General features: G+C 41.2%; 1 protein-coding gene across 1 annotated transcript in view; it reads right to left on the bottom strand.

Moving 5' to 3' along the window:
- The window catches only part of NCOA3 (nuclear receptor coactivator 3), a 70,970-nt gene extending 57,128 nt beyond the window's left edge, over positions 1-13,842 (bottom strand). The window contains exon 1 of the mRNA XM_018073901.3: positions 13,714-13,842. The gene's annotated coding sequence lies outside the window, so the exon portion shown is untranslated. The remainder of the gene's footprint in view (positions 1-13,713) is intronic.
- Positions 13,843-14,458: the final 616 nt, after the last annotated feature.

Genomic DNA, 14,458 nt, shown 5'->3' with positions numbered 1-14,458 from the left:
TCAGGGCAGCAAATATGACTACACAAAAGTATCCAACCTTTTGTTCAAAGTATTACATTAGAAAGTGGAACTAGCCTTGCTACTGCAAAGAAAAAATAACCTTTGAAGCTGTTAAGGCAATTAGTGTACCTAAGCTTGAGTCTATTTTGGCTATAGCCAGTGCATATATATTGCAATAAAACACTGCCACTGTCTAGGATCTTAGCTGACCTGCTCTTGTTAAAAGATATCAACTAGCAGCATCCTCAAGAAATCTGTAACAGCTGTAGAATATCAGACTGTTTCTCTCATGAACTCTTGGACAGTTCTTAAGTAATATACTGTAAAATACCCTGAAAAACACAGGTGTAAGGGTGACCCACAAGTCTAGCCTGTTTGCTCTCAGAAAACCATATGAGTGCACATAAAGTGAAATACAAATCTGATTTTGTGGTTAAGCAGATAATAACATCTGCTCTACAAGAACTTATTTTAATAAAATTTGCATGAACGTGCCTTAGGTAGCTTTGAAGTTACCTTTTACCTGCAGTGTAGCAAAGATGTCACATTCAGTGAGAACTTCCTTTACCACCTGGATGAACTTAGCCTGGAAGTCAGCACAGGCTCCCAGCCCAGTTCAAGGCAGCAACACTGTGGGGGACTGCACAGAGAGCTTTGGGTGATCAGCCTGTACCTCAGACTATAACCACAGTCTCTAGTAAATAATGAAGATACCAGCTCTGTGGCTTAAATCATCTCTCAGTAAATACTTCACCACATGCAATTTGTAGTTGCCTGGGTAGGACTTTTTTTGTAGACAAGGCAGTGCTTTTATATATCACTACATCACATCCCATGGAAATGTCCTGCAAACATCTGTTAAGTGGCACTGATGACAACTGTTCTTCTCTTGTTATGTGGATACACAGCAGCTCATAATGTGTGTTGAAATTTGAATTGACTGCTCACTTTAGTGAGAACGACACATTTATCACTAATGCCTCTTACAGATCACCCTTAATAAAGCAGAGATTTGTCTTAACTCCCTTTTTCCAACAGTTTAAATGTACAACTTGATTCCACCTTCTTACCTAAGGTCTAGGCTTGTTATACTGAGAGTGAAAGATGACTGGATTACTAACCTGATATCCTTCTCTCATGTTTTCATTCACTCCTTACATTTAGGTATATCCTGTTAATCTAGAAACAAAAATATCAGCTCATCTATCACCTTTGTGGAGTACTAGCAGTACTCCAAGAATGGAGCTCCCTGGGCTCTTTGGACAACTACTTGTGGAGATATAAAAGACATGCACTTGGGAAATAATAATCTCCAAACCTACAAACTAAAGAGAAGTTAAAAAAACAACAGATGGGAGAGAAGACCAGTTAATACATGTATTTGAAAGGAAGCAACAAAACCTTCTAGCTCCTAGCCTAGAAAGCAAAAGGAGGGATTAGATTGTTCTCTGAATACATTAAGTTCTCAAAATAAGAATTTACCACTTTTTCTAAAAGAAATTGAGAAGTAGTCAGCCATAATATCAAAATGGTTGTTTCTGTTGCTCTCCTACTGTTATTTTAGTCCATGAAACGGTGGAACAAGAAAGAAGAAAGGCGAGCTTACATCCAAAAAGGAAAACTAAACAAAGTGCCACATAAAACACGGGGGCTTTTTACCAGTCAGGTAACTGTTCAGTGTCATTCTAACCCAGTTTTAGTCCAGTGGGTTCAGCCTTATGGATGCAGTGTAATAGAATCTCTTGTAACCTCACACACAAGAGCAACTTCATGAGCCACCCCTTCTCTAGCCTTGCTGTGAATCACTGTGCATCAGAGTGAAAATGCTGCTCAGTGGATTTGACATTCTCTGACTACACACACAAGGATTTAGATGCCAGAATGCATCTGCATGTCTCATAAAAAAAGCCCTTAAGTATATGAAGGTCTGAATTCTCAATACAATGTAGGTTTTCACCATCTTGCCTGAATTTTCATCACCACAAACAGTCATTTTTGCACCAAAACTTCAGGCTTGGCCACCAATTTCAATTTGAGTTCTTCAGTTTCTAAGGGTTCTATATTTTGTTTTTCTTTTAAATATGACAATTTTCACATCATTGAGACTAAATTACTTACAACTTACATCAGAACTAAAACAGAGCCCTCAGTGTTCCTAAGAGCCTTCAAATATCTAATGGATGATTACAGAGGATAATTAAAGAGAATATCCTTTCCCTTGACTCAAAAATAAAATACTGTTCTGCATCCCTATTGTTGCTTTTTCAAAGCAGGGTGATGGTTTCCGGAATTGTTTGGTGTAGATATTTTGCTTAAGCAGCAAACACTCCAGGCTACAACTGATGAGTGACCTTGAGACAGCTCTTAGAAGGCAGTTGCCATGGTAACACCACCACAAATGTGGTACATCCTCAGCTGACACCGCCAATCTGGTGCAACAGATCCATAATAAGTACATCTACTCCCTATCAGTGGCTCAGTGTTAAAGGAGGAAGTTAATGGATTTTTATTTTTTTTTTTAGAATTATTTAAAAAAATCTTGTGCTGTGGTAGACACTGTGTATGATATCAAGTGACTGAGGCTATATATACACACAAGTCCACATAGTGTGAAATAAAGCACCCTAAAATAATGTACTACTGCAAGTTAGAGGTACTCAGTGTGTTACTGCAGAGAAGAGCCCTCAGCCAAGGAAGTGAGCCTACTGAGGAAACCCTGCAACAGCACCTGAACTTATCTTCTTAGTTATCTTCTTCCAGATTCTCTAATACAGATGAAGTTTCTGGAACCCTGCTCTGTCAACCTTCATGCAAAATGCAAGCACAATGGATTATTTTTCCATGCCAGAATATTCCCAGTCTCACATGTGCAACTTCATCACCTTGAAAGAACTTTCAAACCAAGTTGGCACTGAGGAATAGTGTTGCCTTAAAGGGTTTCTCTCTACATAGTGTCCTACTAGTTCTTGTGAGCTCTGAAAGAGGATGAAAAAGGTGACTCATTATTGAAATGTCAATAAAAATGAAACAGAATTGAAGAGTGCTAGGTAACAGAAACATCAAGTAGAACTATTTCTGTTTAAAGACAAAAGATTAATGAACAGATTTATACAGTTCATTATAGCAACTAGCAGTCACATATTAAAGTTTACTTTGAAACTAAACTGCAGTTTCAAGACCCTCAAACTAGCAGAAAAGGCCAATCACACACATTTCACAGTGTGTTCATGTTCAAGAGATCCTATTATAGGTAAAACAGTTGTGGATTTGAATCAGAAACAAGTGCTAGGACTGTTCTGCCTCTGCTGAAGTCAGCTCACTTCAAGAGTTTGCCCTATCATAACAGGAAACATTTGTTCAACTTCCATACCAGTGAAACCTGTGTGTCAGCTAAGAGTTAATTCCATTTACAAGTCATACACTTAAAACAAGGTTTTTGGACACTCCAGTCTAAAGAGTCTGGTCCACAGTTAACTCAATCCAGTACCTGCCCTGCAAACTGCCTGGGGAGCTCCTGCATCCATAACTGCAAATACAGGGAGATGGAAAACAGAAAAGAAACTTCACAGACAATATTAAGCAGACAAACCAGCTCCCCCTCACCCCCCAAAATCAAATTATTTTTTGCAACTGCGTCATAGCACAATTATCAACAAGTCCATTACTGTTATGTGTCACTCTTCCCATTTCCATCACCTGTGGAATTCCAGGTAAGATGGTTATATTCCAAACTGCCCTGTGTCCTATAAATCTGTGTTACTGGCACTCAGAGATTCTTTTTCTACAAGTGTTCATATAAACATCGAATATTTAGCAATACCTTCCCTACAATAAACAAACTACAGTGATTTGTCTTCAGTTGTGCATGTAGTTGTTTATTTTGGCTGAGTTGCACAGGTTAATTTGGAAACTATCTAGACCTAGACATGAAAAGCACTCTTGGTGTAATAGTAAGACAATAGCTGTACACAAAATACATTCTGTACCGTCCTTCCCTCCCCTTTTGTTTTTCTCTATAAAAAAAAAAAAATTCTCTCCAGACAAAAAAAATTAACCTTGATCTTGTGGAAGTGAAAACTAGAATTTAAGTAACACTACAATATTAAGCCCTGAGTCTATCAGTGCTGGCAACTATGTCAATCTGCTCTGCAGGTTCAACACTTACCACAGCTATTAAAAGATCTTGACTATTCTTAGTCCTCAACCTAGAAACCAGGAAGTTTCTTACCACCACTGATCACACCACCATAGGAGAAAAGCAATAAGTTCTTCATAACAAAAGCCAATATATTTGTATTCTACAGTCCTGTTAAAAATCCTTCCCCCTAACCCCAATAGCATGGGATTGGTGATCTGAATCTTTACAGAAGTGAGGCATTCAATAGATTGATTCTACTCCAAAATAAAATGATTGCAGTACTTATCCTTTTCAGCAAGTTATTCTGCTTAGCAGTACATTTGTGCTACAGTAGAAAAAAAAAATACACCTTAAGTGTTTTCATGTTGCTCAACCTCAGTTTTCAGAACAGCACACAATTTATCGACTCAATCCCTCCTGACTTCAGTAACATTATGTTTTTAGTGCAGATACAAAAGGTAAGGAGTAACATCATGAGTATCTCATCCAACTCTTCCTCCTACAGGTGGGTAGAGGGGGCTGAATTTGTCCAACCCCCAGGGGCCATCTGAGCCTCTCTTCTAGAACACATTTGTTTCAAAAAGAGAATCTGACAGGAACTCCATCCAGTTCCATTTTGTTTCCACTCCGGCTGCTCCAGTCCCACCCCACCCATTTCCTTGCACTACCACTGCTGTTTGTGCAACCAGGAGCTGTCTGGGGGGTGGAGTTTGATTTTGGGGTCCAGGTTTCATTGTTGGCAGGAGGGAGGGAATGGATGATTTTGCATTTAAACCTGTTTGCTGACTGCAGAGTGAGAGAGGGAACAGAAAGGAAGCACAACAGCTCTGACTTGGCTGGAGAACTGTGGGAGTGGACTGTGCTGCCTTAGACAGACAGCATTCCATGAAAATGCATTTAAAGGGTTCTGGATTTATATTTGCAGTTAATACTAGAAAGATGACAATTAGTTGTGATGTTGCTTGCTTTTTGCACAATACACTCCCTTAGCTCCCACCCCAGCATTCCAAAAAAAAAAAAATCTCAACCCAATATATGAAGGATTCTTTAGGCCCTAACCCAAAACAGCCCAAGTTAATAATAAATATTTGTAGTGACAGAAAGACAGGACACGTTCCAAGTACAGAGTTCTTTAGATCTCTGAAAGGTCAGGGAGCTTTTTAGTAAACAAGAAGAACTTACACAGAAAAGAGCTTCAAGGTAGACAAATGAGGTTGAACCTGTAGACCATTCAGTTTGATTTTCACCATTGTATCTGAAGATACAATGATTTTTAAAATAACCATTACACAGGCTTTAAAGTTAACTGTTTTTACAAAAGAATACTATTAGAACAGGGTGTGTTTCCTAATGTCTTTCTTCCCTTACATATAAAGGCACAACAATTAACATTTCTAGTTTAGCAGCAAACAGTCTTTGTTGGAAAGGTTGGCCCAGAATTACTGTCAGAAGGATGAAAAGATGGATTGTCACCCAGGAGTGATCACGTAGCAATAGGAACAGTTAACACAAACTGTAAAACAGGAAACTGGAGACAAGATGAATATAATCAATAGTTGATTTTCAGCAAGCATTTGCTCACCAAATAGCTCGAAGTCTCAGTCAGAACAGGACTTCTAACTGAAATTCCAGCAATATAAGCATGCCTGCATGTTATTAAAGGAAATAGTGGAAAATTTTGCAGGCTGACATCCAGAATGTCTGCGGTTCCTTTTCATATTTCTCTTCTTGCAAAGCAGTTATTAGACCAGAACTTAAAATCTTTTTTTTTTCTTTTTCTTTTGTGAAGCCTGGAAATTTCCACTGCTTTTAAAAGATTTTTAAAAAGCTTTCTCAAATGTACTGCTCAAACAACCTTCCACTTCTGCCTAGACAGACTCTTTAGTTTAAGGCAAAAATTTCATTGATATAAAGCAGAACTAGGACGAGGGGGAAGGAAAAAAACCTTTGCTCATGGACCAAAAGCATTGCTTGGCCAATCTGAAATATTATCATCCTGTGTGTTAATCTTGGTAGAGGTCACTTGAGGTTCAGACAGATGGGCAAGAGAAGATGAAGCAGCTGAGGATAAAACTACTTTGCTGCTGTTCATTTGAACAAAAATTACAGTGGATGACAATTCTGTTCCTCTCAAGTGACGGCTCTCCTTCCATTTCCTCAAATTTGCACTCATTTTCCATGGCACTGAGTCCCACTCCTCATCCCTGTTACCTGCCTGTGGTCTCTAGCACAGCCAGTTCAAGCCTGGCAAGTTTGGCAGCACTGGATCTGTCCCTCTCCCAGCCTGATTGATGAGCCTGGAACACACAGCACCAAAGGATGAGGAGCTCCAACACAAACCTGACAAGTGTAACACAGGAGTCTTTGAAAGCTTCTTCACCCAGTGGAGGGGTTTTATTTGTTCAGTTTTCTGTGCACTGTTCAGTTTTCTGTGCACTGCCTTTTATGGGGAGATCAAATGGGCATTTGAGGTTAACAGGAGGTGCTGGGTTTGTTCCATTTTATTCAAGTGAACAGTTTGCAGATAAAGTACTCCTGCTTTTGTTGCCTTTCTATGATGAACCTGCCTATGAATCTGTGACTAGATAAATACTTGTAATTCTGATTAAGAGGAGTTTCTCTCAATTACTGCCTAAGAATGTTAGGCCATGTGCTGAGGGCTGTCCACTGAGCCAGGAATCTCCACTCTGAACATCAAAAAGATAAAACCAAGAGAACACACAAGATAAAACCAGGAGCATAATACAACAAAAGATGCTGCTAAGCCTGCTTTAGTTCATTGCAGCAAAGATGAACAGAGCACAAAGGGAAGTGCAAAAAAAAAAGTCATAATTCCCTAGTTCCATCTAACCTCTCTAGCCCAGCCTTTATGGGGATAGAAATAAGAGAAGAGGTCTGAAAGCTCTATCCAAGTCACTGGCAATGAAGAAGTTGAAAATTTTTGTTTCATGTCATCTCCTTAAGATGTAAGCTGCTAAGAATGGAAAACACTTTTAAAGTCATTGTTTAAGGGAAATTAATTTTTGAACGTTTACTATACTACTACTTCTTCCATAAGCTTCAAAAAAACAATACAGCATTTCCACATCCTGACTGTATGCACACACACAGCTGTAACACTTCCCAGAATAATAATTTCCTCAGATTGATGGTAACTAAGAAGTGATTTGAAAGACACATGAACAATCCTGGAAATCCTTAAAGTTAACCAGAAGCTGTTTGATGGAATTTGAACAAAGTTGGTTCATAAGTGATTCTATAACTAAATACTTAATGCTGAATCAACACTGGAAGTTGGATTTGACTTCATACCATTGTCTAGATGTAAATGACTCAGCTCATCAATATTTGAGCAATGGGAACTAAAAAACATTAAACCCATGCAGTCTAGAAAGGTTCCTTTCTAGACCCACAGCAATAAGTTAAGTTTTTGTCTTTTAAGAACAACAATAAGATGTCTAAATGAAAATGAACTGTTGTTTGTGCAAGTCAAGAAGGCACCTTAACTGTACACCAGAGATCTTTGTCCTCATGAGATTTTTAAAGTTACATTTCACGCATTTGGATAAAAAGTAAATAGTAAAATAGTTTCCTTCAAGTTTCCAACATAAGGTAGAAATAGCTGCTTAGTTTTATTATGCTACATTTCATATCTTGTTCTCTAGCTAGAGCTCAGAGTAGTTACAGGCCTGCTTAAGACTTAGAAAAACAAGAATTCAAAGGCTCTCAGATGAGTAAAATGGAAAAAAAATCCACCCAAAACACAAATCTCTGCTGTAAGCTTCCATTGCTTAGTCACTCTTTGGCATAGGGAAGTATCAGAAACACTTCAGCTATTCTTCACATTTCCTTCCAAGGGTATGCTCTTATTCTTTTATGTCTTTTTGTAAAAAGAATCAAGTCCCCAAAACAGCACATAAGAGAACTAGAACAATAATTTTGCAGTGGCTGGTGCTGTGAGCCAGCTTTGCATCGTGCCTGTGGAACCAGTATGTATATTTATACTGCTTTGTGCAGTTCAGGAAACCATGGCACAAGAAGCAGTCTGCTGGATTTTACCATGCAGCCCATTGCAAACAGGTTTCAATATTGTGCCATCTTGCACCCAGGGAAAGTTATCAGCAGGTTATATTCACAGGCAGGAATTCTCAAGTTTGTCACAACAGTTATGAAAGCTGAGATTTCTAGAAAGACAAGACTTTCAAAGAACCAAGGAGAGGGGTATGGGATGGGTTATTTTTTAAATCTTCACCAACTCTTCCTCAGGAGCTTGATGGGTCAGGACTTAGTATTACAAAAGCCTAAAAGGGACAGCAGGGTTTGTATTTTAATGCATTACCTGGAACTGTTGTGTTAATGTTATCATACAGCCAAATTATTTCACATAAAAGCTGCCAGTGTGAAGAAAAAACCACTAATAATCACTTGAAAGAGTTTCCCATTAAGCATTATGGCAGATCCTTTCAATTAAAGCTCTTGCCCTTGTTCTTCATTAGGCAAAGACAACAAGCATTTGTTAGTGTTTAAATTGTGTATAAAAGCATACTATATGACCTGGAATACAGAGGTATTTTTCCTTTAAAATTCCAAACTACCTGGTAATGAGTATAGAGCAGGAAGGACATTTAACACATCTCTCCTCCTACCTCCAAGAAAAGCTCAATTTAAAGCACCACCACATCATACCATCAGAGCTCTGCCTGACTTGGTTCAGTGAGAGGAGGAGAGATGCTTCCCTGGACACAGCATGGTGACAGCTGAAGTCCTGTCCAGCTTGTGACCAACTACAAAGATAAATGGCTGTTCTAAGATCCTCCCAAAGAGTGCAATATGTGAATTAACAGCCTTGCTATAGTTGCATTAGGAAGAGAGAGGCACTGCATTACAGTTCTGTTGAGCACATGACCCAGACAGACACTGGCATTTGGAAAGAAATGCTTAAAATTAAATTAATCAGGTAAGCTTCAATAAAGTCTTAAGACACTTGTTTTGAACACACACACTGACCTGCTTTATTCTACACTGGTACACTGGAAGTGGCAGACAAACCTCACCTCTGCCAATTGTTTCCTTCAGCAAAGACAACTGGCAAATAGTCTCTAGACAACAGATTTTGGCTTGCTTTTTTCTAGCCTGGGTAGCTTCCCCAAGAATAATTTTAGTTTCCTTTCCCACATTCACTAACTGCTCTTTGGCACATATTTCTACCTATAGTAACACTCAGGTTGAAGACTCCATTAGAAAGGATTCCCATTAGAAACAATTTAAGAACTAACTGTATTTGCTGAAGGGGGCACCATCCATTCTTAATTCTTTTATATTTGCAGTGTTGTTCAAAGACATGCTTGTGCTGCCTAGTGATAAAATACTCCAGCAAGATTAATTTTTACCATTTGTTTTCATTAAGGGAAAGCCACTGGATCCACAAAGGGTATCACATTCTATTCCACCTCACCTAAAAATTAATGGGGAAAAACACATGAAGCCCTTTGGAGATTCAAAGGGCAAGTTTCATCCACACATTAAATAGCTTTATTTAATGGTATCCTGACCAGGGAGATAAGAGGCAATGTTGCCTTTTCCTTTTGCTCTATTCCCATTGCCAAGGGAAGAAAAAAAAAACATACAACCACACCAAAACCCAAAGTGTTAGGCTACAACACAACTACCCAAGAGAAACACATAATATTGATGACATTTTCTGTCTTTAGAGCAGCAGAAAAAGTTCTCACTTCCACGCAGCAGATAAGAGGAGAAATCATCATAACTCACCAGACACATGCAGAATATTCCACACATGCAAACCTGCCTTGAAAATACACTCCTAAAAGGCCTCCTGGGTGTACCTGTGATACTGAATTATCTCATTCCATGGCTCTGACACATCTCAACGTGCACAGAAACAGTGGAGCCACTGAAGGGTTCAGTCTTTGTGGCAGAATGTCCCAGGCTGGGTTAGCCAAGGCTGCTGCAGGTGCTGCTCATTTTGGCCACCAATCCAGCACTTTGATTGTTCTGCAGCCTCTCCCTTCTCCCTCACCCCCCATCTTCAGGTGCACCTGGTAAGTCAGGGCAGAACTGCTCTGTAGTTTGGCCACATGTGCAACAACTTGATGAAAAACTGTTTGCCCTGACCTAACAATTACAGTGTTTTCTGGAGAACTTTTACAGTGGTTTTAGATTTCTAGAACAATCTCATCCATTAAATGCACCTGTGATAGTTTTAGACTTCAAGTCAAGACACTACCCATGTTCTAATCATCAAAAATGAATTTAACCTGGTGGAAAACAACCCTTTAAAACCAAGTTTCCAATAGGGCAATGACCCATAACCTAACAAAGAATGCTTGACCTGAACAGGCTCACATTTAAGGATAAAAGTGACAAAGGTGGGGCATGTGGGTGTACCACCAAAAGCAAAGCAAAGTAAAAAAAAACAAACCCCAACACCAACCAAACAAAAAACCAAGCAGCAACCCTCCCCACACATAGAGCAGACAAAGTCAGGGAATACTCAAAGTACACAGAATGCTTTCTACTCAAAGGTAGACAGACACCTGCAGATCTGACCTTATCACCTCCACTGTTCTAGTGTTGCAAAAGCAGTCACAACCTCAGAAGTAGATGACTTTTACCATATCCCAAGGTAACAGTAACAAACCTGACTTTCCAGCAACCAATGGTGGCCCCTTTACCTTCTTCCTCTCATGTCTTTTAAGCAACCACCTTTTCCTTACCTGTTCACAGTGTCAGAAACAGGGCTGACTCTGGACAACATAAAAGAAAAGTGTGTATCTACATCTAAACCCACAAAACCTCACCACCAATAATGCCACACACTGCACACAAAAGACTAAGAATCCCTCATTGCATTAAGTTTGAAGGCAAGGTAATTTTGTTCCACTTTACGAAAAAATCATTTTATTCATAACTGTCAATTAAAAAAGTCACCAATTAAATTATTAGGGTCCATCTCAAGTATACCTCCCATTTATATGGGGTGAAAACCAACCTGATGTACCTTCTTCCAACTAAATGTAGCATACAAAGATGAGAGTGAATGGAAACATATTTCATAGCAGACTTAAATCAGCAGCAGGTAAATTCTTTCCCAACTGCCTCTTCCCAAATACACTGCATTTAGAAACATCAATAGGTGTAGCTGGGGAGGAGAGGGGGTAAAACAAACAACCCCCCCCCCAGGCATGCTGCCTCAGGATTCACATTACATATTTTTCACTACCCTCTCATACCCCTGGCATAAAGAATACTATTCCTGCCCTCCCTCACTCCTCCATTTCTTTAATTATAATAACAAGTCAGGGGAATATTTAAGATATTTCTAAATACTCAAAAAGCTTCTGTGCACGTAAAATGCAGAATATCCTGTGTCACACAGCCATTCAAGATCACCTCTTCGAGGGAGGCTCATTTAAATGCAGAGTTGAAGCAACCTCCAGTGTCAGACTGGAGTGTCCAATATCATTTTACATGCTACCAGTGGCTTAATTTTGCAGACAAACATAATCAAGACACCTTTTCTTTCTCAGAGTTCTTGAAAAATAAAACCACACACCTCTTTTTCTATGCAGCTGTAACAGAGATTAATCTTGAAGGTTTTGACTGTGATTTCTTGTCCATTATTAATAAAAAACGATCAAAAGATAAGGTTCCATTGTAAAACAGATTTGCTTCTCCTTCCTACTCTGCATTTTGTCTCAGTGATACTATGGAAAAAAAAATTGATAACTAGACAATGCAAATTTCCCAGGTAATAAATCCAAAGCCAGGATGAACAAGGGCTACAAAGGAAGAGTCAAAAGAAACCCAAAGCCACTAAGAAGCCCAAAACTCACATGCCAAATAAAATCAGTCTGGAAACAGCACACTGGAATCAGGAAAGGTACTTAAAGTGAGGCTGAACACTGGGCTTCTTCTGTCTGCTATCACTTCCCCTATCCCCCAGCCTTCACATCACAGCAGCAAATCCATCAAATCCACTGGTATTAGTTAAAAAACCAAAATACAGTAGTAGTAACAGAGCTGAAAGAAATTCTGAACATCAGTCAGTTGAACAGCCCATACAGTAAATACAATTACTGTATGTTACAATGCACAACCCAGTTTAAAAAAAAAAAAAGGTAACAAAACCACAGCAAACAAATAAAAAAAAAAGCCCCAAACCAAAAGAACACGAATTTTTTTCTGTTTCCTCTAAACCCAAGTCTTTATGCTTGGGCTTTCACTCAGACTGTATTTGTTTCTATGAAGGTATCTCGTGTTTATATTTAGAACACACCACTTTGTCTCGTGTAGCAGCACATTGTAAAGTTGGAAATATTTTATGACAAAATACTCATTTTTACAACAGTGATGACAAAATTTTAAGCTTACTGTAAGTGTCCATTTTAACTATATTATAGATGCCACACAGCTAGACATTACCAACCCTCACACTTCCAGATATGCTGTAGTTTTGTCCCGTTATTCCAGATAAGAGTCCAACACAGTATTTTCTATTAACTTTTATCTAAAAGAGGAAGGAGATGCTGTCTGAATGTGAGCTGGCAAACTGAGAAGCTTCTCTTTCAAAAGCAAAGTTGGCTGTGCTTAAGAGCAGGAGCAGAAACCACAAACAGAACCAACTTTAGAACCAAAGAGGATTCTGGGAATTAAGTCAACCTCAGACAACATCCCCACTCGTATTCACCCCATTTATGTCCCAGAGTCACTAAAACCTACAATGGTATGTGACCTCGGGGGAGGGGAAAAAAAGAGAAAAATCTTATCTCCATCCCTCAATAACACAGTTTCGTTAGAGCTACGAGGCAGAAATGGGTGAGAGGCATGGAAATCAACCTTTCATTTGCAGTATTTCTCCTCTCTTTCCTTATGACCAGAGATAAGGAGACAAAAGAAGTCACCTCTGAAACTCACCGAGGCTACGGGATGACCGGAGGGAGATAACAAGGTCTCGGCATCAGATAAACCCCGACGGATGGCGGAGGGGCCATTCCAGCCCGGGTGCTTCACCCACACATCCCTGTGCTCAGGCTGGGAAACCGCGGGCGAGACGATTCCAAAGGCAAACCCACAGCGACCTCCAGTCTCCCGGTGCCACAGGAGGAACCTCCACCCAAAATCACCGGGCTCAGACCCGCATCACACGGCGGCACGGGGAGCCCTCGCCCCACAGCCCCGTCCCCCGACACCGCCCCGGGAATGCCCCTTCCCAACTCAGCCGGCGCCAAAGTTACAATGAACGAGGTACAGGCGGCCACGCACCGCCCGGGGAATGCCCTCCTCCCCAGCGCTGGGAACACACCTCACACACAGCCCACCTACGCTCTGCTCCCCTCGGGGAGCCACGTCCGTATGGAGGAGGGGGGCGAGAGGCAGCAAAGAAGCCGCCCCGAGGGCGAGCCCGAGCCGCTCCCTTCCCCGGCCAGCGGGCAGCGCTCCCTCCGCCATCCCCGCTGCCACCCCGGCGCCTGGGAGCGGGGGGGAACACGAACGAGAACCCTCCTCCCTCCACTCGTTACTCCCTCCCCGCCTCCCTCCAAGCCGCCGCTCACCTGGGAAAGGAGCCAAAGCCCGGCTCCTCTCGCCGTCCCCACCACCCTCAGTCCCCGCGCCGCCATTTTCCTTCGCTTGCCTGGATTTAAATCGGGCCCGAGCGGAGGCACCGGCGGCGCGAGGCGGGGCAGGCCCCACCTCCCTCCGCGCGCGGGGCATCACGGGATTTGTAGTCCTCGGTGCCACCTCCGCGCGCGGGGCATCACGGGATTTGTAGTCCCGGGGCCCACCACAGCCTCCCCGGGGGCGTCTGTGGAACAAGGTTCGGTTTGACTCATCCTGTGCCTCGCTTGGGGCCAAGGGAAAAGGGGGCGTGGGAGGGTGATGTCATTTGGGACTCGCCGATGTCACCGGGTGAGCGGTGACGCGGTGCAGGAACGGGTGACTGGGGGGATGGAGGGAGGGTCGTGGGGCGTCCTCCCCCCCAAAAAAAAGAAAGGTTACAGCCCCAAAAATTCATGGGAGGGCGTGCAAAACAATATTAAAGACTGTAAAGCTTCTCGTCTTTGTATATATTGAAAATGAATGTTAATTAACGTATAAATTAATTTCAAAATGCAACCCTGTATCCTTTGTACATTATGTATCATACACACATTTTAGATCATAGGAAATCCCTACTTTGTATCTCTAGGGTTTGAAAATACAAACTGCAGCTTTGTACGTTTAAATTCAATGATAAAGAGCTGGCAAACGTGAGGGCAGGTGACGGATGTGAAGGGAACAGCAGCGGAGAGTCATCGG

The sequence above is a fragment of the Manacus vitellinus genome, unplaced genomic scaffold (assembly GCF_001715985.3).
Source record: "Manacus vitellinus isolate BGI_N305 unplaced genomic scaffold, ASM171598v3 scaffold_26_pilon, whole genome shotgun sequence".
In the NCBI taxonomy this organism is placed as follows: Eukaryota; Metazoa; Chordata; class Aves; order Passeriformes; family Pipridae; genus Manacus; species Manacus vitellinus.
The sequence above is the reverse complement of the archived record's forward strand: the minus strand, read 5'-3'. Positions and strand labels throughout refer to the sequence as shown.